The sequence below is a fragment of the Lissotriton vulgaris genome, chromosome 5 (genome assembly GCF_964263255.1).
Source record: "Lissotriton vulgaris chromosome 5, aLisVul1.2, whole genome shotgun sequence".
Classification (NCBI taxonomy): Eukaryota; Metazoa; Chordata; class Amphibia; order Caudata; family Salamandridae; genus Lissotriton; species Lissotriton vulgaris.
Window position 1 is genome coordinate 1,800,917,523 of NC_141693.1, and position 27,350 is coordinate 1,800,944,872.

General features: G+C 45.5%; 1 protein-coding gene across 2 annotated transcripts in view; it reads left to right on the forward strand.

Moving 5' to 3' along the window:
• The first annotated feature begins 1,261 nt into the window (after positions 1-1,261).
• The window catches only part of HAP1 (huntingtin associated protein 1), a 505,788-nt gene continuing 479,699 nt past the window's right edge, over positions 1,262-27,350 (forward strand). The window contains exon 1 of one of the 2 annotated variants that reach the window (XM_086924163.1): positions 1,262-1,350. The gene's annotated coding sequence lies outside the window, so the exon portion shown is untranslated. The remainder of the gene's footprint in view (positions 1,351-27,350) is intronic. The other variant, XM_086924164.1, reaches the window with a different exon arrangement.

The following is a 27,350-nucleotide window of genomic DNA, read 5'->3' on the forward strand; positions in this document are numbered from 1 at the left end:
TATTTCGGCAGGGCAAGCAGAGTGCGGGCTGCAGCATTCTGAGCCCTCTAAAGTCTTTTTGTGATGATTAAGTGCTGGTGCTAAGCACCTGAAACCACCTGCTCAAATTAAGCACTGGTAATTCAGGGCCCTGCAAGTCCCCGCAGTGCAGGGGGCCCTAGGGACTGAAAGTGGCCCCTCAAGCATCCATGCAATGCCAGTACAAACTGGTAAAATAAAGATCAGCAACTGCTGCTGCCTGTCAGAAGCCTGCTCTGTGAGAGGTGCTTGGCAGTTCGCCAAAAGAAACACCATTGCAACATTTATTGGTGCAAGAAGGAAAATCCCAGGGAAAATGTGCCGGTGTCACTTCACACATGAGGGGGAGTAAGAGCAGAGCGATACTGAGGGAAAGAAACACCAGAGAATGAGAAATTTCAAGGAAAGAGGACAGTGCGAAGATTCCATAATGAGTAACAGACGCAAACTATAAAGAGTTAAGTTTGCAAGAGATTGTGGGAGAGTGAGAAAGAGTGAGATCAAAGTTATTAAGAAATAGGTGAGCAAATTAGCTGAATGTGAGAACGAGAGAATGGAGAGAAAAGAGAGCCCCTTGTTGCCTCATCTTCATCACCTATTCAATGGCTGAACTGGAGGTGAGAGGCGATGTGAGGGCTCCAAGGGGAAGGAAGAGGGAGTGTGAGAAATGTAATGTGAGGGAAACTAAAACAATCAAGTTTTGATATACAGCCTACACTCTCCAGTGTTAAAGAACTGAACCAGCGGCTTGGAATAAACGCATAATAGAAAGCTGCCCACCTGTAGACGCCCCAGCCAAAAGCCGGGCCTCAGCTTAATATTACATAATATAACGTCTGACAGTCATTCTATATTTCACTTATATTCACCACAAACCAATATTGGAAATGTCAAAGGATTGGCATTTCTATCGAACGGGTAAAAGTTGTGTACTTCGCACTTCCAGGACCAAACATCCTGAAATACATACATGTACATATATATTAATAGAGCGGTTCAAAAGTTTAAAGCAGTCGGTTCGCGGGTGGAACATGCACTGCACGGTATTTCCTCTTCTAGACTGTGACCCATTTCATTCCCTCACCTTATTAGGAGGCCGTGGGCTCGCCTTCTCGCAGCAGCGCCTGGGAGTTGTAGTCTTCCACCACTCCACTGCCAGCAGCTATTAATATGTCGGACAGGAGGGAGGACTACATCTCCCGGCATGACACGGTGACTCGCCGCTCTGAAGTTTAACTTTAATGATTGTCAGAGGCGATGAGATTTCTCAAGGGCAAGAACACAGACAGACGTGCCAGCTAAGGAGAGGGGAAGGAAGCCTGTCAGTCAGAGGTAAGGGTCTCCGCTCGGCGGGGCAGGAGGGTTTGGGGCGGCATAAACTGGGCGGTGTGAAACGGGGAAGGGGAGGGGCAGGTGTCTCACTACACAATGTGTGTGTGCGGGGTACCGAGAGGAGAGACTGCTGATTGTGTAGGTTGAACATGTACACAGTGCAGTTTCCAAAGTGCAGCCTCGTCACGTATCAGCAGGACTGCTGTGCTTTTGATAGGCGGGGACTGGCACATTTAAGCAGAGCTGCTGTAATGTTAAAGGAACCGCCTAGCCCTTACACAATATTATTGACTTTTCTCAAATCTATACTCTATAATGGAACAAGTTATGGCATGCATGCTATCATTTTAATGAGCAGTATGTAAGCAAATCATAACAGGACTGTTGCATCTTTGCCTAGACAGTAATATCACTTTTCAGAAACATACAGGGGTGTGTGAAATCGCGTAATTTGAGCAAACATTAATGAAATTCTGTAAATATTTGCGAATTGACACTTTTAGAGCAAATGTGGTTTATTGATCGCTCATTATTTTTTTTTTCATGCGAGTGTGCCTGACTTTGCTTAAAGTCCTGCAATTTACTCACCGGAGAGTGGATCGAACTGAAAATGTCTTTCTTAGCCACATACATGTTCCATACATACAAGTCTCACGAATGCAAAAAGTGCTCAAAATTACGAAGTGCAAAATATGGAGAAATTTACAGTTTGCTCAGGCCTACTGATATTGGAATAGTACGGCAAGATGTCTTAGTGAGTTAACATTCTGATGACGTATGGTGTGAGCTGCGCGTCCTCATTTGGAATCCTGTGAAGCCCATCTTTGCATTCTGAGGTATGACAATTATTAAACTGGATGGCAGTGACACTTGGTTACAGTGCTAGAAGTGATATAAAAAAGTAAGTTGTTATATTAGATAAAAAGCACACATGCAGATCTTTTAATACTTTTTTTTACACTTCTAACAAGCATTGGCACAACCAATACGTCTTGCCTTAACTACTGTGCGCCAACCTATTGCCGTTTACATGTTATTTTTATTTCGTTTTTCACCCATGACCGCATGCTTGATTGCCATCTGTGAAAAAAACAAATTGCCCAAGCCAAGAGGTCGGCGCCCGGTTGCAAAGGCGAGATCTCTCTGGCAGTGATTTTTAGGTCTCGCCAAGCGACTCAGCACATGCGCTGTCCCCTTGGTGAGATCTATTGTCGTCGACTTGGTTGCCGAAGGGCGACTGGAGATGTGCACTTGCCCAGACAACCGATGTGCACGCTCACGCCGTCTCTTCTCTGGCGATGTTAGCTTACAGCCGGACAGCAGATGTGCACGCTCACAGCGTCTTGTGCGCTTCCACAGTGCTTTCACTTTCGCACGCTCAAACAATGCCCCAGCTGCACTCATGACGGCTCCGTGGGTTGAATATTTTATAGTACTGCGAGGGAAGGGCTGCGGCTGCGGAGGGAAGGGCTGCGGAAGGAGGTACAGGTGAGCATCCATCCGGGCTGCATCTGGCTCCCTAACCTACACCGCAGCCTGCAGAGGAAGCAGCGATACCGGGTGCCTACTACGACAAGAACCTCTTTATATTTTATTTTACTATGTGGGAAGGGAGGCTGACTGTTCGTTAGCCAGGAAATGGCCTTCTTGTGCGTTGCTATGCCAACTGCCTACAGCCAAGGTCTTCCGATGTTAGCACGATAATGTCATTATTTTGGGGCTATTGCGTCCTGGCATGATATCTAAGGGTGTGTGATGGCGCGCACGTTTGCTCGCTCGTGGTAGAGAGAGCCGCCAGGTACATGCATGTCTGGGGTGTGAGGGGCAGTCGTCATTAAATTAAACGCCCATCAGTGCTGCGCAACAGAGATTAATTGTGCACACTGGGTGATTCGAGGGAAGCTGGGAACGCTGGTTACCTCTCTGCCAGCATCATTAAAAGCCGCCGAGGAGGAGGAGGAGGTCCCTATGCTCACGCTCTGCCCAGGGCTGGGATTCCGATTTTTGGTGCCGGCTGCTGCGCGCGAGGGGACAGAAAGGGAGTGACTGCGACTGCACATAAAGCTGGAGAATTAACAATGCTCTGCTGGAGGCTGGTGCCTGCGCCTTGACTAATCTGCCTCAGCGCGTAGGGGAGCGCTGCGCGCCGTCAGCCATATTAGCCGAGGCTCCCTGTCTCCTCCTCCTTGCCTTGCCATCCCTCGCTGCTGGCGATGCTCTCGTCCTCCAGGAGGACCAGGCTTTCATTGCTGTCGTTACAAAATCAGTTTAACCATTTTGCAACCGAATACGGTTTGGGGACTTCATCTGTGAATCTCAATCGCAAACCTATAAAAGGAGGGGGTTTGACTGTAGGTGCCACAGTGAGTCCTATAAGAATCAAAACGGGGCAATTCACTTTTAGGACTTTGCCTCGTACAGGTTTTGCCTGAAATGACAGATTACTAATACATTTTCCAAGTTTAAGTTGTAAAGTTGAATGAACGTTTTGACATGTATATGCGGAAAAGGGTAGGGTTTCAGAAAATGCATTTATTTTGTGAGAACAACGTAATCCTTGATTAACTAGTTATTATTAGATGCTGTTTTTTACTGTGAGCTCCGCGTTCTTCTTATTGGATCCTTCCAATGCGCTGTAAAGCGCTTCAATACTCCTTTTATGCCATGGTGCATGCTATATCAACAACTGTTATACATGTATGATATCAAAAAATACTTATAGTGCCTGCGAGTGAAGATGCATACACTCAACAACGCAAGACTTTGGGATGAGCCATCCTAATAAACAAACATGCGTACGGGTCTTGCTGTATTCATCCCCATAGTCCAGTATAGATAACTTAAGTATTCACTGCTCACTGCATCACTACTTCCATGTTGCAGTCACTCAGCCTCAAAACTGTACTGGTCCTGCTAGCACAGGGCCTGAACCCAAGGTCCGAGGCACAGACGCAGATCACGCTTTAACCTCACAGTGAGAACTGACTGGAGCTCAGTGTTTCTGCTGCCCTGCGCGCGCTCCTTCACTTAAACCGATGTAAGCATCAGCCACCACCTGTACCTGCTGGATTTGGGCAGTGAGCCGAGATCTAAAGTACATCCCCAGGGGAGCGCCATCTTGAGTTGGGGTTATACTTGTAAAGGCGCTGTCACTTCCATGTTGCTAGGGCAGATCTCTTTCTCTCTGGCTATTCCTGTTGCTCGCTGTGAGTGATTTTGTCTGTCAACCTCTCCTGCTCACTCTCTCAGCATGCGACTCTTATCTATGTCTCTTTTTTCACGTTTCTCTCTTTGTTGTCTGCCTTTCCCTGTTACCACTCTGCCTGTCTAGGTCTCTATTTCTGTCTCACTGTTTATCTCTCTTGCTCTGTCTCCCCTCTCTCCCTCACTTGTTTTCTATGCCTCTACCTGTCTGTCTGTTCATCTCTGTGAGTCTGTGTAAGTTTTCCCTCTATTCTTTCTTTCTCACTTCCTCTCTGTCGCACGCTCTTTCGCCATATTGTATTGTAATTGTATTTAAGAACACGCACTCTCACTCCAGGCTGACTTCTAAGACCACGCACTCTCACTCCGAGCTGACTTCTGAGACCACGCACTCCCGCTCCCGGCTGACTTCCGAGGACACGTTTGAGGGCATGCACTCACTCCCGACTGACGTTTGAGGACCCTCACTCAAACCGCGCTCCTTTCTGAGAACACTCAAACAAAGCAGGTACAGAGGACACTCTATCTTGCTGGACCCCTTCTGAGGACGGGGCATACACGCCGGGGTCCCTTCTGAGGAGGGATGGGACTTCCCTGGGGTCTGTGAGGTTTGCCTCCACCTGCAGCAGGGTGCAAGCACCAGAACTGTCCTTGTTTGGGGAATATATTTGTGGACATCGGCTTTCATCTGAAAGAGCAAACAAGCATTTGCAATGTAATAGGACTTGCATTTACGTAAGTTTGAGCTATTAACATTGAAAATAACAAAATTCCTTTTCTTTTTGTTTTCATTTTTAAAACATAAATAAAAGGCATTGTCATTTACAATGCCAATATCTTAAACTTGTGTAGAGGCGAGACCTATTGCATTGCAAATGCTTGTTAAATTTGAATTTGGAGAGGTGTCTTAGCTTCAGAGTGAATGCAGGCTTAGCCACACTTTTTCCAAATGGCACATTTTTGGCATTCAAGGTCAGAACAAGGATGCTTGACTTGACAGTGAATGTGTGGTAACTACACTATGCAGTTATACGTGCCTGAATGATTATATCACACTGGTGTTTGTATGTTTTCTTCGAGTTAGTGTATGCATTATGTTTGCCTCTGTTACTACCAATGTATTGTTTTTACAATTGCAAATGTATATGCGCATTTATAAACTAAATTTCCTTACCTGCATAACAACGGTGTTTTATAAATTGTCAAGGATTTCCGGCATAAGGGTGTACAGACGCTCGCTGAAAGCATGTTAGCCTCTCAAATACAATAATAGTGGTACTATCATTTTCTATAATTTCAACATTGGAGTGAAGTTTCTTATTACTTTGTTATTGTATGGTTAATGTTTGTAGGAAGGATTTATGGACAGTGGGGCCTCCTGGTATGTACTTGGTCAGAGGTGCACAGGAACAGGATGTCATTCTTTTATATATTTTAAGCGCCTGAGACGCCCTGGCTAACAAGTGAATGCATGTTGAGCTACATGTGACTTATGGCCAATTGGTTTTATCTAGCAAAGGTTGAAACGACGATGCTTGACGTCTGAGTAGGGCAGTGTTAATTTATACAAAAGATCACTGAAGCTTACACCACCGATTGCCCGTGCCAGCGCTGACAATGACAGTACCAAAACAACTACAAACCATCACACTCCCACAAATATGACAATTCAGACCATTCCAACCCCCAAAGCTATAAGAATGGGTTGGGTGGCAGGTATGAAACATTCTTAATGTATATGGAATTAATAAACAACTGTTGTTGTGCTCATCTTTAAACTACACAAACAGCGCCACCCGGTGGCAGACTGTCATAAGTGCACCTGTCACAAATTAAGTGCCGGTGCCAAGCACTGGAAACCTCTGGCTAAAATTAAGCATTGGATGAGGGTCAATAGAGACTATAATGTTTGTCTCACTGTAAAATGTCATTATGATTGCAACATTGCTTGTTACCTTTTAATATGTAAAGGCCAGCACTCAGACAATACAATGTCCAACGACATCATTTTTATTTTTTTATTTTTTTTATTTAGGTACAAGTTAGGGCAAACGTACACAGATCAACAGTCGCCTTTGTCTGCAATAATATAAACATCATAGGACAGCAAAGCAATTCAGCATATTCAAGTATCTTAAAATCAGACCCACACATACAACCCTTTTCCCCCGCCACCCGCAACTCAAGGGCCCTATCACAAGTTGAAAATTTCTGCATCAATTATTGGCGGTTCACAGATGTCTCCTCTAAACTTATTCCAAGCCCCTCACACTTTTCCCCACTTTTGAGGACATCCACGATGTATAAAGACCGCCTTTTCTGCCACCATCGCCCGTCCATATCCTTACACCATTTTTGAAGCGTAGGCAACGTCCCCGACCCCCACAACATAGCAATATTCTGTTTCGCCATCGTCATACCAAGCATAGCCCAATCCTGTTCCTGATGGTTGAGGTAATTTGCTTCCCATACATTCAGTAGGCAGCACCTCGGCTCCGGTAGGACCGAGATTGCTAGTGTCTGAGAAATAGTGTGCATTATTTTAACCTAATAAGCCGCAATGCGGGGGCAGTCCCAAATGGTGTGGTAAAATGTGCCCCCCCCCCACAACTGCACAAACAGTATTTTTGCTCCGCCACTCCCATCACATGAAGTGTTGTTCTAGTGTAATATGTGCGGTGCAGCACTTTGAGTTGGACCAGTCGGAGTCTGGACGGTATCGCTGTCTCGCAGGGCGAGGACAAAGCTTCCTGCCACTCCGAGTCATCAAAATCGCCCACTTCCCGGGACCAGGTCTGTCTCAGCTACCCGGGACCAGGTCTATTATTTGTTTTAAGGCCACTGCTCAGTACAACAATTTGCCGCTTGAGGCAACCCAGTTAGAAACATGGGGTGATTTTACAAGGCCTTTTGGTTTTCTGAGACAATGCTATTGTTTAGAGCTGAAACATGAATCAGATAAGAATGTGTCACTTCAGAAGTGATAGTGTTACTGCAATCAGACTTTTATCCTCGTTGAAATGCAGATGTTGTCATCCTTAAGGGCTGCTGTATCTTTAATGGAGCTTCTTGTCTGGGCTGCTGCATGTTGCATGGGGCAGGAGGAGGAATGCTACACCTTAAAGGGACAGTGCCAGCATTTCACAGTAGGGCTTCAGTTCCCTAAGTAAGAAAGCAGTGGTTAATCTGTTTTTGAGGGCAATACCTTTAATGTGACAAAACATTTGTAGCGGGTTCTTGTACTTTGAGTGGGACAATGGCAACACTTCCTAACAGGTAGTAGGTTTACTTTCTATCCATTCATAGTACCAGAGGTGGTCTGGTATTTCTCAAAGTTGTCCTTCGCATATGTTAACAGCATTGTTCCCCAGGGCTCCTCCATTAGCCCCATCCTTTTTAACGTGTACCTCATACCGCTGATCACGTTAATTAAGTCTTTTAGGATAAAAACGATCAACTACGCTGATGACACGCAGCTCATTCTCTCCTGGGAAGGAGGAGATTCCATCCCTTTAACCACCTTCCACGACTGCTTAAGAGAGACGGCTGGGTGGCTCCACAGAAACTCCCTCCAATTCAACTCCTCCAAAACAGAGGTTCTGTTCTGTGCTGGCACCAATATACCCCGCCAGTTTCCGAGTGATTTCTGGCCTCCAGAGACAAGAGACAAACCTCAGCTAGTCTCCTCGGTCCGCAACCTGGGAGCCATGCTCAATAACAAGCTGAGTATGGAAACCCAGGTAGCAAAAACAGTGGGGATCTGTACAGCCCTGCTACGCTCCCTGCGAAAAATCATGCCACTTATCCCTGCGCAAGCCCGGGCGTTGATAGTCAGGTGTACGATACTCAGTCGCCTTGACTATTGTAACGCCCTGCTCCTTGAGTCTTCAGTCACGCTGCTGGACCGACTTCAAAGAATTCAATCTGCCGCCGCCAAGCTGGCTCTTGGCTGGACGAGAAGGTCTTCGGCCACAGCAGCCCTGGCCGAGCTACATTGGCTACCCTTAAAGCAGCGTGTGGCTTTCAAGTCCCTCTGCATTGTCTTCAAGGCTCTGCACGGACTCGGGCCCAGACCCCTGCAAGCTTTGTTTCTGTGGTACACTCCCACCAGAGACTTACGATCATCCTCGGCCTGTCTGGTAAAGGTGCCCAGATTCAACAAAGCCAGAACCGGGGGCAGATCCTTCAGGGTCGCAGCGGCCAAGTTATGGAACAGCTTGCCCATTGACATTCGCCAGATCTCACAACTTCTTCCATTTAGGAAACGCATCAAGACCTGGCTATTCCCCTAAATCTGCCCGCCTGCTAGTTACTCCGGTCTATCCTCAGCAGAGTATTCTCCAGCGCCAGGAAGCCTGCAAGGTATCAGTCGCGCTTTATAAATACTCAAAATAAATAAATAAATAAATTGTGGTGTCTGTAAAGGGCAGGAGTTGTGCACTCTATGCAGAGGTCACTGGTGAAACATTTTAATATGAGCCCCTGCTCTCCTGTCTACAGAGAATTGAAAAGTTGTTGAGAGCTGATTACAACTCAGGCCTTCAGAAACAAAGTCAATCTTTGTGACTCTCGGAAACTCATGTCTCCTCTTTTCCGCCTCTGTTGAGTGAAGATCTGGGGGTTGGTAAAGTGGGGTCTTACTTTGAAGCAGGACTCAATTCAAGGACAATAATTCGCACTGCACATGGTTGCACAGGAACTGCTGGTAATTAAATAGTAATACTAGAAGAGGATGTGAATCTATACATCGAAAACAATTTCACTGCACCCCCTGCCTATGGGGACGGAAAAGTGCTCCATGCCTTCATGCCATGGTGAAGGGAGTTTGTATGCAACATCGTCACCAGGAAAAGGTCTGCTCTTGTAGCATTCAGGGATGGAAGAGCTGCAGTCAGACCTTAGAGTGAGACATGGGTCACAAACCTAATATGAGACCATGTGGAGGATTCTTCCATTTTTTGTCATGTGCCAAAAGCACACATGGGCTTCAGACAAAGCAAAAACATGGCATCTGTGCCATCTTGCTGTTGGGCCAAGTACCCTAACTCATCATTGCAAATAAAACATAATAAATAAGTGTTGCTTGACAAGAGTAGGGCAAGTAGGAGGCTTGGGAAATGTTGCCCTGCATCCCATGCCCCCGTGATGGTCCTGGTCACATGTGGGATTGGGGTGGACAAACAACTGCTGCAGAGGCCTGAATCCCGCAGAGGGCATTCATGCTCGACCAGTGTGCACAGTTTATTGAACTGAGGGCATGACAAGGAGGAGTCTGCCTCTAGGAAGAGCCGGTCCTGGTGGAGCAATGGGAGTGGTTTCATATGGCATATCTGATTGATATTGTATTGTATTAGGGGGTTGAGGGCATGATCCATGCCACATTTTAGGATCATTTCTCACGAGTCATTTTGATTAAGTATATGTCAGTTTCCCTCCTGCAGCATCTTGAAACCCTGGCTCTCCTCCGTTCTTCTTTGGACACCCCTTCGTGCAGCAGATCTTTGCAGCATTTGAATGCTCGCGCGCCTCTGTGTGCAGGGCTTACTTTGCCCCAGTGGATACAGATGGTGGACACCATAATTTCATTTTCATCACCCCACTTTGAAACCAAAAGAGAGAAATACAGAAAAGGGAAAGGGAGGAGGAAGAGAAAGATAGGAAAACAGTGACAAGGAGAGAAAGAAGGTGTGAAAAAGAACCTGCAAGAGTGAGATAAAGTGGCAGGGAGTGTAAGGTCGTGGAAGAAAGAGGCATGAGATGGAATCAAGTCCAGCCAGTGCTGCATTTAGTTACTCTGGCATTTGACAATACTGCTAAAACGCTGTCCTCTGCACTAATTATCATCATCATCATCATTATTATTATTGTTATTATGATCATCGTAGTCACCATCATTATTATTATTGTTGTTGTTATTGTTATCATGATTATTGTTATTGTGGTTGTTATTGTTATATTTATTATCATTGTTATTATTATTATTATTATTATTAGTATTACAGTTGTTATTATTACTATGGTTATTATTATGAGTAGGATTATTTTCATTATGTTGAAGAAATCCAGCATTGGTTCATGCATCAATAGTTCATCATCTCCCCCAAAAAATATTGTAAGTGTGGTAGAAGTTAATTGGATCCACCTACCTCCTTCCCTGACACCTGAGAGAGACTCATTCAAGTTTCCAGGAGCATGCATCGCTCAGCCTCTGCACTGGAACAGGGCACCCCTTAGAGGGAGCTTCATTCACACTCAGCAGCCCTTCATAAAAATACTAGTCACTGTCTGGCTGCAGACTTGAGCACAACACTCTTCGTAGCTCTACTCCCAGGTAATGGCAGTGAGTCAACTCTCAGACAAACTGAGGGCTTTGTGGATTGGCACACTTACGATTGAGCAGATATGTTGCAGGAGCTGGAAATCGCAGGAGCCCTCAAACATAGTTAGCACAAGCTAGAGCACCAGCATTGTGCCACATATCTAAATATTTCTAAACGTAGTATCTTTTAAAAAAATATATTTTTATTAATTTTCTAAAACAAATAATAATACACACGCAGTAGGATCTGATATAACACCAGAACACCATATATTACAATCTGCCTTTTCCCTACTTTCTCTCAGATGGCCATCAGCACCCCAGCAAAACTCCTCGATGTATCTCCGTGCAAGGTCCATGGTGAGGTCCTCCTCACCGACAGCACTATCATGTAGGTATGGGCGGAAAATCCGTTTCGCTCGCGGATTTTGCGGATTTTCGGGAAATCCGCAATCCGCGAGATTCGCGAATCTCCCGCAAAATCCGCAAATCCGCGAGCAGCGGATTTTGCTCGCACTGCTCGCACTGTTCGCGTGAGTTCGCGGCTTCCCAGTACAACTTCGCGCCCCGCGAATAAGTGCTAAATTGCAGAAATACGATCTTAGCAAAACTGAAACTACTTGCCAGGTTCAAAAGTTCAGGCTCATCATTAGTAGCCATTTCCTGTAGTGCTTCCTGAGGGGCCCCTCCAGAGTTCAGTTGCCAGTTGCAACTATTATGTGACCCTGCTCTGAACCTCAGAATAGTTACACATATGCCACAAAGGTCCTGAATTACAGCTAAGGGAGACAAGCAGGAGCCAGGCTGGAAGTTAAAATCCATTAATCAGCCCCTAATTCATTATTGTCAGTTGGGGCAGGGCAGGTGTTGTAACTAATTTTGCAACAATGATAGCACTTAGCAAGTGCAAAAGATCACTAATCAGGGCGCACTAAGGAAGCAGGTGCCAGCTAAAAAAATATTCTGTGACACATTAATCAGCCCCAAATTAATTCAGGTCACTTGAGGCAGGGAAGGTGTGCTTTGCTTTGCCGAAAATAATGTACACTGGACAACCAGAGGGTGTGGTGATGAAACAGAGGGTGGCATGGGTGGGCCAGAGGGTGGCATGAGTAGTCAGAGAGTGGCAGTGGTGACAGAGAGTGGCAGTGATGAAGAAGAGTGTCCCAAACAGGCTGGACACGTAGAAACAACAAGTTCGCAAAACTTGCGACCCGACAGGTAAGTTTGCAAATTGCGAAATTGTAAAAACCCTCGCGAACTGGCAGAAACACGGGCGAACACAAAAAAAAAAAAAATCCGCGGGAATTCGCGGATTTTGCGGATTGCGAGTTCGCAAATCCGCAAAATTCGCGAACGCGAGATCCGCAAAATTCGCCCATGCTTACTATCATGCTGGACGCTCTTCACCTGATATAACAATCAACTCGTCCATGAAAGAATCTACCTTTCCCCCAGCATAAAGGGCTCTCCGCCCTCCCCATTTAATGGAAATGGGACCTGTTGTAATGGATGTACCATGTTACAACGCATACCGTTACAACTACCTACCATTACAACGCGACCATTACAACGCATATCATTACAACGCATAGTGCTTTGGGGTGCTGGATAGTGGTAAGTATAATTTACTATTCTAACTCCAGTCCCCGTGGACCCTAGGGAAGGTGTTGGATAGTAAATTATACTTATTCCCTATCCTATAGCGCCCCTCAGCGCAATGCGTTGTAATGGTATGCGTTGTAAAAGTCACGTTGTAATGGTAGTGCGGAGTAACGAATGCGTTGTAACAGGTGCATACCGTTGTAATAGGGCCTACGCAGCACTTGGAGCTGGATCAGGGGAACATGACGGCTACCTCTCTAGGGTGCATCAACGCCTCCCCCAGTCCACGTCTTCCAGGGGACCCACATCTGAATCCCATGCCTCCTGCAGCTTCCCCAATGTACCTGGCGCGTTCTTCATAATTGTTGAGTACAGCCAAGAGACTGCCTGATGGGTAGCTGCTTCGCCTTCAGGACATGGGTCAGCTGAAGGTATCTGAACCATTGCGTCTCGACCAGGGCATACTCCTGTTGTAATGACTCAAAGGGTATGAGGACATTTTCCAGACCTACATGCCCAAGTGTTTCGATCTCGATTCGTTCCCAAACTTGGAAGCCCGTGGGTCTCTCTTTATTGGACAGCATGGGGCCCTTCCAAAGCGGAGTAGCTCGGGTGAGTTTCCCATTCCATCCTAGGGTGGCTGTAGCATCATCCCAGGTCCACTAGGTCGCTCTGGTTAGCCCCGGCAGCCATCCTCCATCCTCCATCCTCCTTTCCATAGACATGGTGAACACGGGTCGCTCACTTCTTGCCCTTCCTCTCGAACCTAAAGGTGGGTTCGGAGCCAGGACTGTGACCCCAGCCATTAAGCACCTGCAGCTGAGTGGCCCTGTGATGTGATCTAATATCTGGGAATGCTAGATCACCATTATATGTAGAACTTTATAGGTTTTGAGAGCTACTCTCGGTTGACCCCGTCCCAGAGCAGGGTGCGGAGCGTCATGTATAGTTTTTCGAAGTAGGCCCCCGGGATAAAAAAGGGAGCGTTCTATAAGACGTACAGCAACTTGGGCAGTGTAATCATTTGGAGCAGGGCTGCCATACCCATAATCGTCAAGGGCAGCCCCCGCCACCTATCCGAGTCTTCGCAAAACTCAGCCAGCCCTCTGTCTAGGTTCAGTTCTAAAAAGCTGTCTCGGTCCCTGGTAAAATGGTTGCCTAGAAATTTGAAACCTGTCTGAGTCAGGCGAAAGTCCCCTCCCAATACACCCTCTATTTCTTCCCAACTCCCAAACTGAAGGGTCGTAGACTTGTCCAAGTTGATGCGAAGCTCTAAGTAAATCTCAAAAGCTCGTAATACAGAGAGTACTGCAGGGATTGAAAGTACCAGGTCCAAGAGGTAAAGTAAAGCGTCATTTGTATGCAGTGAAATCCACTCTGGCTTTGCCATTATCTGGGAGAAGCCCACAATGTCTGCCCAGCATTGCACCTAACACGCACAAAGCAAAGAGGATAGGTGAGAGCGGGCATCACTGTCTTGTCTCCTACCCAGGACGAAGGTATCTGAGATCACACCTTTGACTTTCACTGCCTCAATAGGCCTTTTATACAGAAAGGACCACCCAGTTGTGAAACCGGGTCCTGAAGCCGAACCGTTTCAGGGTCTTCACGAGGTAGTCCAGTCGATGGAATCAAACGCTTTCTCACCGCTGAGTGACATTATTGCCCCAGGAGCGTCATTTGTCCAAACACAACTGAAGACGTTGGAGGTTCAGTGCCATGGCCAGCCGGGGTATAAAGCCAGTCGGATAGTCATGTACCATATCCGCTGTTACCCCAATTAGCCTGGTAGCAAAAACTTTGGCCAAAATGTACTTTCAATATTTAAGAGGAAGACAGGCCTTTATGAGGACCACTAATTGAGTGGTTTCCCCTCCTTTGGTACAACACCGATAATGGTGTTGTTGAGATCTGAAGGTAGAGCCCCCCTTTCCCGTGCCACTGCGGACATGGACAGTAACTGTGCGTGGAGAAGTGCTGCAAAGTGCTAATAGTGCTCTATCGGAAAACCGTTGGCACACAGCACTTTGCCCAGCTGCATAGCCCACAACGCATCCTCCAGTGTCAAGTCTGCCTCCAGAGTGTTCTTGCTCACCTCATCTGGGAGCAGTATCTCTGCCAGGAACTCAGCTATATCCCAGTCTGTGCACCCCCCCCCCCCCCCCCCCCCCAACACACCTCCAGCCTCACTGAACCCGCAATATCGGGCAAAGATATGGCCTATATTGTCATCAACGCAGGCCATGTCCCCATCATCAGTCACCATCTCTGAAACCCACTGTGCAGTCTCCTCCCGCAGCCCAAACATGTAAGGAGCCGGTCCACTTTATCAACGGCATCGTAGAGTCTTCTTTGGGTCCCTTGGTAGTGATGCCTAGCTGCATTTTCACATAATTGTGATATTGATCTCACGTCACTTCTAGTAGGCGACAGAAGGCGTCCCTTCTTCTGAATAGCAATGATGTTCTGTGCTCTAGCCCTGAGCACAGCCTCATACGCCTCTCAAAGCATAACCGGTGAGGACACCGACCCCTCGTACGCCTCAAAGTATAACTTAGTATCTACTGTGAGGGTCTCTGCTATGTCCAGGTCACTCAAGACCCAAGCACTCATCCTCCAGGAGACCTGTTTATGGGACGTTCGGGTGTCTGGCCTGAGTAAAAGGGGGAAATGATCAAAAATCAAATCTCAAGTGGGTGTTGACTCCGTCAAGATGCCCTGAAATATCAGTCTTTTAGCGCAGGCATTCAGGAACTACACTGGCTACCAGTCGGCCATCGGACCAAATTTAAGGCACTTTGCACGTCCTTTAAGGCCTTGCATGGAGAAGGACCACGATTTCTGAAGGATCTTTTCAGTTGGTACTCTCCCAACAGATCGCTTCGTTCAGCCAATGCCTTCCTGATGCTCACCCCCAGAATTAAAAGGTCTAATTGGGGGGGAAGGACTTTCAGTTATAACACTATTAAGGAGTGGAATGCCCTTCCGCGCCCTCTCAGGAAGTCCTCCTTCTTGTTTGAGTTCAGGAAACTGCTCAAAACGTGTCTTTTTAGAAACTATTTTTTCCTGACACAGTTTTCCTTGGATGCTGTGAGCGCCTAGACACCTCCTAGTAGTACTGCGCAATATAAATTGTTATAACATAACATAACATAACATTGAGCCTCAATGCGTGCATGCGTGAAGTGGGCAAGCATTATGGGTTGGTCAGTATGCCCCAACCGGAATGTATGCCTATCCATCACCTGTTCCACAACCTCCTTAAAGTCCCCTCCCACAATATGTAAATCGCAGGGCAAGTCGAGAAGAATGGGCCCAAGCCTTTCAAGGTCCTTCTCAGCCGCCTACAGGGAGCGAAAACATTTATGATCAAAAAACATTTTCCTCTGCCATCCTCCCCTTGCAGCTACATAACAGCCCTCAGGATCCGCCCATATTCTCATCACCGAAAGCGGGAGTTCGTTCTGGCTAGGATCACAACTCCTTGGGAGCCTCTTGTGTAACCAGCATGTGCTAAAACCACATACCTGCCTCTGCAGACGCCTCCATGTATTCTCAACAGGTGCATCTCCTGTAGGAGCACCATTAAGGAGTTTGTCTATGGATGTATTGTGTGACCACTCCACGCTTGACCTTACAACCCAGTCCGTTTATGTTCCACAAGAGGACTGTCAGTGTCTCAGTGGAAGGTGAGATCATGGACAACATTGGATAAACTCTCGGTTTAGTTCCTACCGGGGCCTGACCACAAACTACCTGGTCGTGTGTGGTGTTGTAGCCTTGTGAGCAAGTGTCCTGCCATGTTCCCTCAAAACCTAGTAAACAAAACAACCCCTACTGTAGCCCCCACTCCACTTTTCCCTTACGTGGGTTCTGAACTACCCACCACCGCAATGCGGGAAATGCCTGTCGCCTGCCCGCTGCCCAATTAACATGTTAAACAATCCCCATTTGAAATAGCGAGTGCAGTTTCCTTGTGCCCCCATATCACTTACATAAAACTGAAACACCGGTTAGGCAAGGTATTAAGTGGCACTGCTCAGTCATTTGTGTCCAAGGTCCCCTCGCTGGCACATATTCAATGAGCGACCGGATCCACTCCAATGTCTGTGTCTGGCGAGTGGGCCTGTGTCGTCTACCGTACCTGCCTTTCAATGGTTCCTTTTCAACTTCTGCCCGCCTCAAAAGGGAGGACTCCCTGCTAGGTTGTATCGGTGGGCACTCCTGCAACCATTCCTAGGCCCGCTTTGCCTTTTTGGAGAACTTTGAGCTTGGCCGGGAACAACATCATGTAACGAAGGTTCAGACTCTGCAGCTTCTGCTTCACCAGATCAAATCTTCAGCTGTTGCTGAACCAGTTTAATGAAATCTGTGAAGATAAGAGTCTGTGTGGATTCGTATTTAGCTTCATCCAGTCCCAGGGGCATAGCTTGGTCAGTAAGATTAGGGGTGTGTGATCTTCAAATTTCTCAACATTCACCCTGTCATATAATGTTAAATGAAATACATGATATGACAAGCAGGGCACATGAGAGGAGCTTAAGGGGAACGGAACGGGAGAGAAATGCAGATTGTTATGAGTACTAAATGAGAGAAGCACAATATTTTGTATAATAACAATTTTTAGGACTATCAAAACAGAGATGAGAGTGTGTGTATGCTTTTGTCAGTGTAGGCATGCAAAAATCCAAGGTGAAATTTGACAGATACCCCACCAAACCCGACTGAAAGCACATGTACCCAGCTATTTATCAGAAAATATATTTATTAGAGGGGTGTAACACTCCATTCCAACCCCCCCCCCCCCCCGAAGCTATGGCCCTGCCCAGTCCTCTGACCCTGCAAATGACCAAATCTCTGTCCCTATAGTTCAAAAGTTGAGCAATCATAGGCCTTAGTGCAGCTACAGGAGTCGGTCTCCTCACCAGATGAGCGTCCCCTCCCCACCCCTGTGGCCTCTGTCACCTTCAGGTCCGGCACATGTAGCCATTGCAGCATCAGTTGGACAAATGTATACAGTTTGCCCTGTCATGGCTGCAGCTTGCCCTTTGCATTGTAGCAGGTGGATCCCCCGGTGGGGCCCGACAGGGACAGCCGACCCGCTAGTCCCCTAACACCACGTATGGGTGAGCCTCATGAGCAGCCTAAGAACAAGGGGGTTGCCGACTCTCCGGCCGTCAGTGGCACCTCACAGCAGTGGTTTGTTGCCCTTGATATGCCCTCAATGGGCCTCCGTCACACTGCATGATCCGGCGGCCAACCATGTGTCACTGGTCCAATGAACCATCTGGGACAGTCCTGGAGGGGGTCTCAGGACACTCCCCCCCAGCCAGTCAAGGGAGGGCTGACATGGGGCGAAAACTCCACAACACAAATAAGGGGGCAAAATATGCACCCCCTAAAAATACCCTTGCCACCCACATTTCCATACCCAACCTAAACCCTAATACTCTTGCCACCCACATACCCTTACTTACTCTAAAATACTCATGCCATCCAAATACCCTTACCCACCCTAAACCTTAAAAATACTCTTGGTACCCAATATCCCTACCCATTCTAAACCTTAAAAATACCCTTGCCACCAAATACCTTACCCACCCTAAATCCTAAAAATACTCATGCCACCCAAATACCCTTACCCATCCTAAACCCTAAAAATACCCTTGCCACCCAAATACCCTCACCGACCCCAAAACTCTAAAAACACCCATACCCTAATATATATATATATAAAAATTGTATCTGATTTTGTGCCGAGATTTGGGTTTACACACCAGCGCAAGGTCCCCTGGCCTGCAGTCCCAAAATAGAATTTGCGGACCAAGGACAGTCTCCAGGTGTAGCTGACCTGTGCAAGCTGTGCATCCCAGTTATGGATCTGTGACTTTGGTTCTGGTTCCGTGGATGCAGAACTGGCAAGTGAAGCTTTCACAGGAATGCAGCACCAGGCCGCATTCTTTCCGTGGGTCTGAGGATCCTATTAGGGACCCATAGATCTTGCTGAGGAGCCAACCCATGCTGTGCATGGTAAAATGCCATACACAGCGGGGTTGGCCAACACAGCAGAATGCGCACTTGTGTACAACCCCTGCTTGGCACGGCCGAAGTTCATGAGAAGTGGGGTTTTGCTGCCCATTTGCCTGACACAGTTGGGATTGGACACCAGCATTGGACTGGTAACGCGGGCACTTGGGCAATGCCCGACAGGCTGGTATCTGAATTCCAGCTGTGGGCTGCTTTTTTAAGCAACCTGGGGAGCCGATTTGGGTGGTCTGCGTTGTTTGATGCCGCCAGCGGACCTTTGGGTGCCTGAGTGGCCTTTCTGGAGGCAGATGGGTGTCCATTACCTCCCTTTTATCAAGGGGCAGAGGTGTCACTCCCTTTCTCTCGCTGGGCCGGCCCATTAATGTATGCAGATTGAGCAGGGGTAGGGGGCTTCAGCAGAAGTGGCCTCACTTGTTTTCAGGTGGGTTTCACCAGTGTAAACTAATCGTGCATTATGTATCAACAAACCCCTCTACATTTTTTTAATAAAAATTTTGTGAATCAGTTTTTGCAGAAAGACAATATGCATATGTGGGCCACTTTTTTTTAGCGTGCCTGAGTCGATTTTTAATCCCAATCCAACCCTGTTGGACACCCTTGTAAGGTTGGCTGCCTGTAGAGGGTTGTACCCACGAAATTATAAAATATGTTATATGAACAAAACAAAGATTTACTGTTAAAACAACATTTAAATTGAAGTCATGGTTTATTTTATTTAGAAAGTTTTGTATAGCGTTAGCTTTGTTGTAACATTTTAACGTTTGCTAAAAACAAACCACAGATGTTCACATAAAACTTCAGTTAAAATGTAGTTATGCTTACGATTAAACCCAAAAAAACACTGACATTAGCAAGTAATGACTAGAACGACAATGCATAACTTAATTAACAGCCATTTACAGCACAACGTGCACTCCAAATGCAATGGTTATAACCTCACAATATGTATACCAAAAAATTAAACCTAAAGGAACTAGAGTAAGAAAACCACAAATACAAAAAGATATTAATTTTAAAAGTAAAATATAAATAGGCCAAACCATGTGACCAACCTGCTGCGAGCAGCCAACCCCGGCTGCACATGGCCTTTGGCCCTGTACAGCAGGGATTGGCTGCAGGGACTGGCCTAGGGCCCTTCTTCTAACCCAGTGCAGGCAACCAACTCCTGCACACATGACCTTTGGCTGTGGAGGTGGGATTTGTTTCCCAATTTTTGAAATTAGAAAATTATTTTTCCATATTTTGTTTTATTTTTTACACAAAATTGTGTTTTTTATGCAGTTCGCAAAATGATGGCTGAAAGATGTTCAATAAACTTGCAGTTTTACTGCAGTGAACATGACTTTTTGATTCAGTTGTGTTGTTCATTTTCCCACCTGCTACTGCCCCCAGCACTGGCCTGAGGGCAGGCACCTCTGATGGTGCCCCTTATTGCAACGGAAATATTTTTTCCACTGTGCGAAAATAATGAATTTATTCCCCATAAATACGTGATTTTCCCAGAATCCCAGGATGATGAGCTGACACCGAGCCTGGAACCCGGATTCCCAGCTCCCGAGTCGGCAGCTCTCTCCACTGTGCCACATTCTCTCCCAAATAGTCAATGCTGCGTAATGGACGGGTTCTAAGCCCAGGTAAGCTCTTGGGAAGTCCACAATATGCCTTTGCAACCAGACAGCTGCGCTGTCTGCTAGGCATGCAGGCGTAGTAGCGTGTGCGAACGCTTGCAAATGAAGCGCCTGCTGCATGAAAAAGAACGTACACTGCGAGATAAGGAGACAGCAGGTGTAGGTGATGGAAGAAAAAGACATGAGGTGGAAAAAAGTCTATGATGACTTGCTATTTGGCAACTCCAGTACTCGTCAGCACCAGCCGTGGGCTCTTGAGAAAAACTTGGAGCTCTGCACTTGTGTTTTACCAAATTAGGCACAGGGTGAAGCACATGTCTCAGTAGCAGTCTGTATTCCACTCACCTTTATCATAAGTAGGATTTCAAAGTGGAGGTCAAACCAATGTTGGAAATAAAGGTAAACCGGTATATCCAGTGCTAAACATATTCTTTTGACGTGACTACATAGGATGTTGTCTAGGTAAATGTGGAAAATTAGACTGTGATAACCATGTCTTCTAAAGTCATGATTGTGTCAGGACTTAATAAAGGGTATGGAAGGAACTCACCACAGCTTATTACAGGTTGTAGAGGTGCAACAGGCATTCCAGTTTGAAAAATTGATCTCATTCTAGACATATTTTTATTGGCGTCACTAAACAGGATGTTGTTAGGTGAATATGTAAAATTAGACTATTGAAACCTTCCTGCTGAAGCCAGGAGCGTGTGTCAGGATTTAATGAGGGTTTACGGAAATCATCATGGCGGATTACAGTTTGTAGTTCCGACAGACATTTCCAGTTTGAATAGTAAGAGTCATTCCTGTGGTTGCGTTGTAGACTGGTGGCATTGCTGTCCTGGAGTTTGGAGGTTGCAAACATGCCATCTACTTTGGTGTCGTTGCCAAAAGAAGGTCACTGCTATTACTTTAGCATTACCCCAATCCAAGATGGCACCCAAGGAGTTCCCATACAGGAACGGCAGCAGCATCATTCAAAGCCTTCAAACCCACGCAAAGATACCTGACAACTGTGTCTTTATTTATGTGAGTTTCTGTTGTGCAGACATAGCCCAAGGGCAGCAGAGTGCTTTACAAGTGGACAATTTCCAGCAATCATCCAGATTAAACGTCTGCAGTAATACAAATGAAAACAGACAGGGTGATCTCCAAGTGTCTTTCGAGAGTGTGTGGTAGACCATAAACTTAGCTCAAGTGTCCTACGAAAAGAAGGATCTCGAGTTCCTTTTTGGCATGGCAGGGGGTCACATGGAGGTTCAGAGGAAAGGAGGTAAAGATTATTGTTGCTCTTCCCGAGAACAATTGGTTCATGCAGCATGTTTAATTGAAGATGGGCAGTTACAGGAGCAGGGATTCTGCATTTCCCCCGAACCCAGATGTCTGAGATTTCATTTTTTTGTCAGGTAGTTGGGAGAAGGGGATAGAAGTAATTTTAGTGTCTGGTGCAGCCAGTTTCAAACGGAGCTCTTGCCTCAATTGGAAGCCACTGGAGGTATAACAGGATGGGTGTGATGTGGTCAGATTTCTTCTGGCTAGTTATAAAATGTAAAACGTTTTTGATGACACTGTTAATCTCTCCATTAAACAATTGCTCCTGGGATAATACACACCAAGATGCCTAAACAATGCCTCAAAATGGGATGCCACATGTAGAACTGCTCAGAGCGGAGCTAAGATTGCTTTAGAGATGCTTGAAAGGAGCGAGTTCCCGAAGTCTAATCTGGAGAGAATCATCTCCTGAACAACTGATTTCTAAGTCCTGTTCCAGAATGAGCTACCTAATCTCCAAGATGATTCTTAGTTGGAACTGAGCTCTCTTGGCCATGGCAGAGATTTGACTCTGAAGGCTAAACCAGCTGTTGAGTGTAGGAGAGTAGGGTCTGCTTCTTATGGTTACCCCACTTTTTGCTGTGTTTCACTGGTTTTTCGACTTTAGTATGGCTGTGGCCCTGCTAATCAGGCCCACAGCCTGGCTGTTCTCTCTCTAAATTGATACCATGTACTTTAGGTACATACCAGATTGGTTACTGGGTCACCCTTGTGAGCCCCTGTATATGGTGCCTTAGGTACCCAGGGCATAGGTGCACCTTATGCCTACCTGGGGCTGCAGAATGTATTTTACCACCCATGGTTAGCCTTCCAAACTGACACCACAGGTTTGCAATTGCAGCCTGGGTAAGTTGGTGTAATCACCCCTTACTTAGATATAGTATACCTATATCTATATATGTATTTATTTATTTATTTTTTCCCAGCGTAGCTCCGATCAACGGACCTCTGGCGCTCTATTTCTTGGTGCGTGCTGATCGACAGAGCCAAGTCGAAAATAATTCCACCACCTTCTTCAATCATGAAGAAATTTAACACACACTCATGATACCTATTATTTCCACATTTTCTTTATTTGCAGTCGAACATCAGTTCCAGAATGGCATTTTCTGGAACTGATGTTTAACTGCAAATAAAGAAAATTTGTATCGTGAGTGCGTGCTAAATTTCTTCATGGTTGAGGAAGGTGGTGGAACTATATATATGTATATATATATATATAAATGGGGAATATTATAGAGCTAGAAGAACTTGCAGCATTGAAGAAGAATTTGACCGTATTGAAAAAGAGATGACCAATAGATTTCTGCAAAGAGGATATAAACCAGGCATTCTTGAGGGGGCAGTCAAGAAAGCTAGAAAATTAAAAAGAGATAAGATCTTATTTGAACCCTCTCGGACTAGAAAACAGTTAGAACAGAGTAAGAAGATGGGAACCAGATTAATTCCAGGTTTATCACCACTTTCAATGTGAAGCATAAGGAAGTGAGATCGATTTTAAAGAAGCACTGGTATCTGGTTAGGAACGACCAAGTGTTAGGTCCGAAGGTTCAGAAAAATCCCGAAATTAACGTACAGAAAATCAAATTCTCTAAAAGATTTAATTGTAAAAAGTGAATTCGTGGAAAAAAGAAAAAAACCCTCTGACTGGCTGAAACATAAGCCTGGTTTCAACAAATGTGCCAAGTGTAAGGCATGTCAACACGGTAGGAACCGGATAAGCCTTCAAACACCTTTCAACAAAACAGTTACCATTAGAAGCTTCATTACATGCAAGAACAGTTTTGTGGTTTATCTGTTACAATGCCCTTGCCATAAAATGTATATAGGCAGTACAACGGTAACTGTCCATCAGAGAATCCTGCAGCACAGGCGAGCAATTGTTAACCTAGACAGAACTTATCCTGTCGCTAGACATTTTGAAACCCATCACCAGAGTAATCCCGAGAGTTTGCAGTACACATGTATAGCAGAGGTCCCCAAGAGAAAGAGAGGAGGGGATAGAGAAAGGGAACTAAGGAAATTGGAGACATATTTTAACTTAGACTTCAACTGTAATGAACCATATGGGCTTAATGTAGACGAGGATCTGTACACATGTCTATTATAAACATCAGGAAGAAGAGATAAAAAGCATATGCGCATGAACAACCATTGATCAACAGAATGTTTTAACTTGAAACATAAGAGATTTTCGTTTTTAAGTTCAGGAGTTAGTATTGATAGAATACATAGAAAATGGACCATTATAGAGAGAGTATCCTAATGAATCTTGTCTACTCCTTTTTTCAAATCAGATTCCAATACAGATTAAAAGTTTAAATGATGTTGCTATAGAGCGAAAATGTCTTGTACAAGAAAAATCAGGGCAATAAGCACTAGCACTTACATATTTGCAAAGTACTGTATAGTGAAATGAGTGAAATGGGTAAATTGAGGAAATTATCAAAATGTACATAAGCACTAGCACTTTTCTTCCAGAATAGAAGCACTTGCACTTTTCTATCCTATGTACTGTATTGCAAAAAGAGTGAAATGTTTACATTGAGAAGTATCAAAGTTTACATAAGCACAGGCACTTTTTCTTGAAATTAGGTATATAATTTGTCTTCCATATAATGAATTGAATAGATCTGAGATTGATGTTATACATGGAAAAGAAAAGCAAAGAAAAGGAATTACTCTCTCTATATGAGGCAATTATTGGAATAGGCACTGGCCATCCACCTTGAAAGGTAAAGACCTTAAGTGAATAGGTCATTTAAAGCACTTTAATTATGTTTTGTTTTTAATCAGTGATGGTTAAAAGAAAATTTCATTTCTGGTATACAATTGTGGAGGATTTTTTTAATTCCCTAAAAAATGTACATAAAAAGAAAATGAAATTTCACCTTTATTGAAATGTAAACGTGTAGCATTGCTACAAGATTGAATTCGTGAGCGTTTACCTGGTTGAAACAAACATGTGATAAGATGGCCGCCGCACTACAAATAGAAATGGTCATTATTTGTAACACTAAGTCCATCATCTATTGTTACTACCCCTGTAAAAACGTATTTTAACTTGGTGTATGTAATGGTGAAGCATCGTGAACACGGGAGCACGACTCCCGAAACGCGTAGATGTACTTTATTTGGAAATAAAAAGGACTATTTTTTTTCCTACCATGGAGTGCCGGATAATTTTCTAAATCCAAACGGAGGGAGATCTTATGTACGGGATATATATATATATATATATATATATATATATATATATATATATATATATATATATATATATATATATATATATATATATATATATATATATATATATATATATATATACATATATATATATATATATATATATATATATATATATATATATATATATATATATATATATATAGAGAGAGAGAGAGAGAGAGAGAGAGAGAGAGAGAGAGAGACACATATTAACCCTATAAGTCACTCCTATGGCAGGACTTGACAATCCTGGAGGCAGAGTGCTTGGTTTTGTGTGAGAGGGCACCATAGCATGAGCTGAGCCCCTCTGCAGCTTTCGGAACCATCTTCTTATAACTGTTCTATGATATAGCCATACCATATACTCTTAAGTGCATTATAATCCTCGCAGTTAATGCTAACTTTGGTTTGGCTTTATCCAAACATGCTGTGTGAGGTGTCAAACACTTTGGAATACTACCCCCCCCCCCCCCCCACGCCAGGGGGTAGCATTCCACCCTTCTAGAGGGAGAAGACATGTAGTTACTGGTAAATCTGGATAAAGTTATACAGAGCCCCAGCATCACAAAATGGATGCTGCTGCCACAGACACGAGCCTGCCCTCCTGCTGCTGGACGAAACTCTGGCATGGGAGGCCTGGACAATAGGTTTCCTGTCCAGGGAGGTGCCAGCACCTCCCCAGACAGGCTTTAGTGTATTGGGGCAGGGTGGGTTGCATTCAGTGAACGCTTTTCAGACACTGCCTGGGGCACACAGGGTGCTCTATGCATGTCCCAGTTCAAACCGGTTACTGGGGCGCTCAGCCCCAGCTCTGGCGTGAAGCTGGACAAAGGCTAAGGGGTGCAACCACCCCTTCCCCAGGTCCACCCAAGGATGGACCTTAGAGTTAGTCCAACCCCCAAACTTTCAATAAGTATAGAACCCCAGTCCCTAGGACTTTAGATTACCCTGGACGAAACTCTGCAACATATATCTTGGACCATCTTCAACATTCCATATCGACTGGAAGACGGAGGAAATCTCCCTTGTGGTCGAGGAGTGAACACCCTGTTCAAACAGGCACCAACTGCATCTTTGCCTGTCTGCATTTTCGAGGCTCCCGCCGGATCCTGAAGGATCTGCGAAACAGGACACTTACTTCCAGACATCTCTGATGCAGACCTGTGCTCCCAGCAAAGCTGAGACCTGTAGCGGACACGAGAGACGTGGGTCCGGAACTCCTGGACATCCTGCATTTTTGCTACTGCACCTACTTCCTGAGGTATCCCGATGTTGTGCATTGGGGTATTTGAAGCCGCTGCCCCGAGCACCTTTTGCAACGAAGTACAGAGGCCAGCACTCCACGAGTGACCCGTGAGTCCCGTTTCTTCACCGCAGCTCGAGGCGCCTTCGCTGTTCCTAGTCCGTTGGCTAGTGAGCCCCCATGAAGGCCAATCCTTTGTTTCTTGAGCTTTTCTGGTTGCTCCAGGCGTGCTCTCACTCCTCTCCAAAAGGAGGAGTCCCTCAGACCTTGCTGGTCTGCACCGAAGCCAATCTCGACATCTTGCATGGGTTGCGTTGCCAAGGTTTCTTAGGTCCAATCCAGATTCCGATACCGCAGTCAACTAGATCCTTCGTGGGACAGCTCGAATCCAGCTCCTGGTCGTCGTTGACACCTCCTGGTCCTCGTGGCTGAAGTGACAAGCTTCACCTCTTTCACCTGAAATCACCCGACATCGGTTGGCATCTTCTCCTCTCCATCCTGGTCACTGGCTAGTGGCCCAGGCTCTGTCTCCTCTGCTTTCAGGTTCTTCACATCTGCGATCCACCCTTGGATTCACCCGGACACTTTTCCTCTGGTCGCCTGCAGAATTTCTTCGCAGCTCTCCATAGGAATCGACAACGAAACCCGACACCAAAAGACACGTATGCACCCGGCTTCCCTGGGTGAGGTAACACGAGTACTCCGGTGCTTCTGTGGGTCTTGAATCTCGAAGTGTCCTAGTCTAAAAGGGTTCCATCGTAGTTCACCTAGAAGTGCCCTTAATCTTTAAAATTGTAACTTGTTCATTCTCTATAGAAAGTCAATGGGATCCGCGGCTGTGTTTAGACACTGCACGCGTCCCCCCGTGGGCCTCCTGAATCCTAACCTTTAGTGATTCTAGGTAGCCCCAGCGGTTCTACTGGCCCTAGGCCTGCTTTCTAACTCTCACATGGTTCTTATACCACTATTTTAGTATATGGTTTGTGAGGCCCCTAGGGCATAACGTATACTGGGCAACTTATTGTATGCTAATTAAGTTCCTTGTATTGTACTTTTACCTCTAACCTCATAAAGAGTCCAGTGGAGTTGTGTTTAGAATAAATACATATATATTTGATATATACCTTGTGTGGTGTGCTTTCATTTGATCATTCAAGAGATTATAATTGGTAAAACAACTAGCTTAACTCACCTCTAAGTCTTAGCCTGAAGGCTGCTCTCCACAGCTACTACTACGATAGCTTTCTATAAGGTTGACTTTACAACCTACCATCAATAAGGGTCGTTTGGACTGGTGCAAGGTTCCCACTTGAATAGTGGACATCATATACCAGGCCAACCTCTCACATCAAGTATGAAGCCAGAAACTTGGAGTTCTCAACTATGGAAGGTT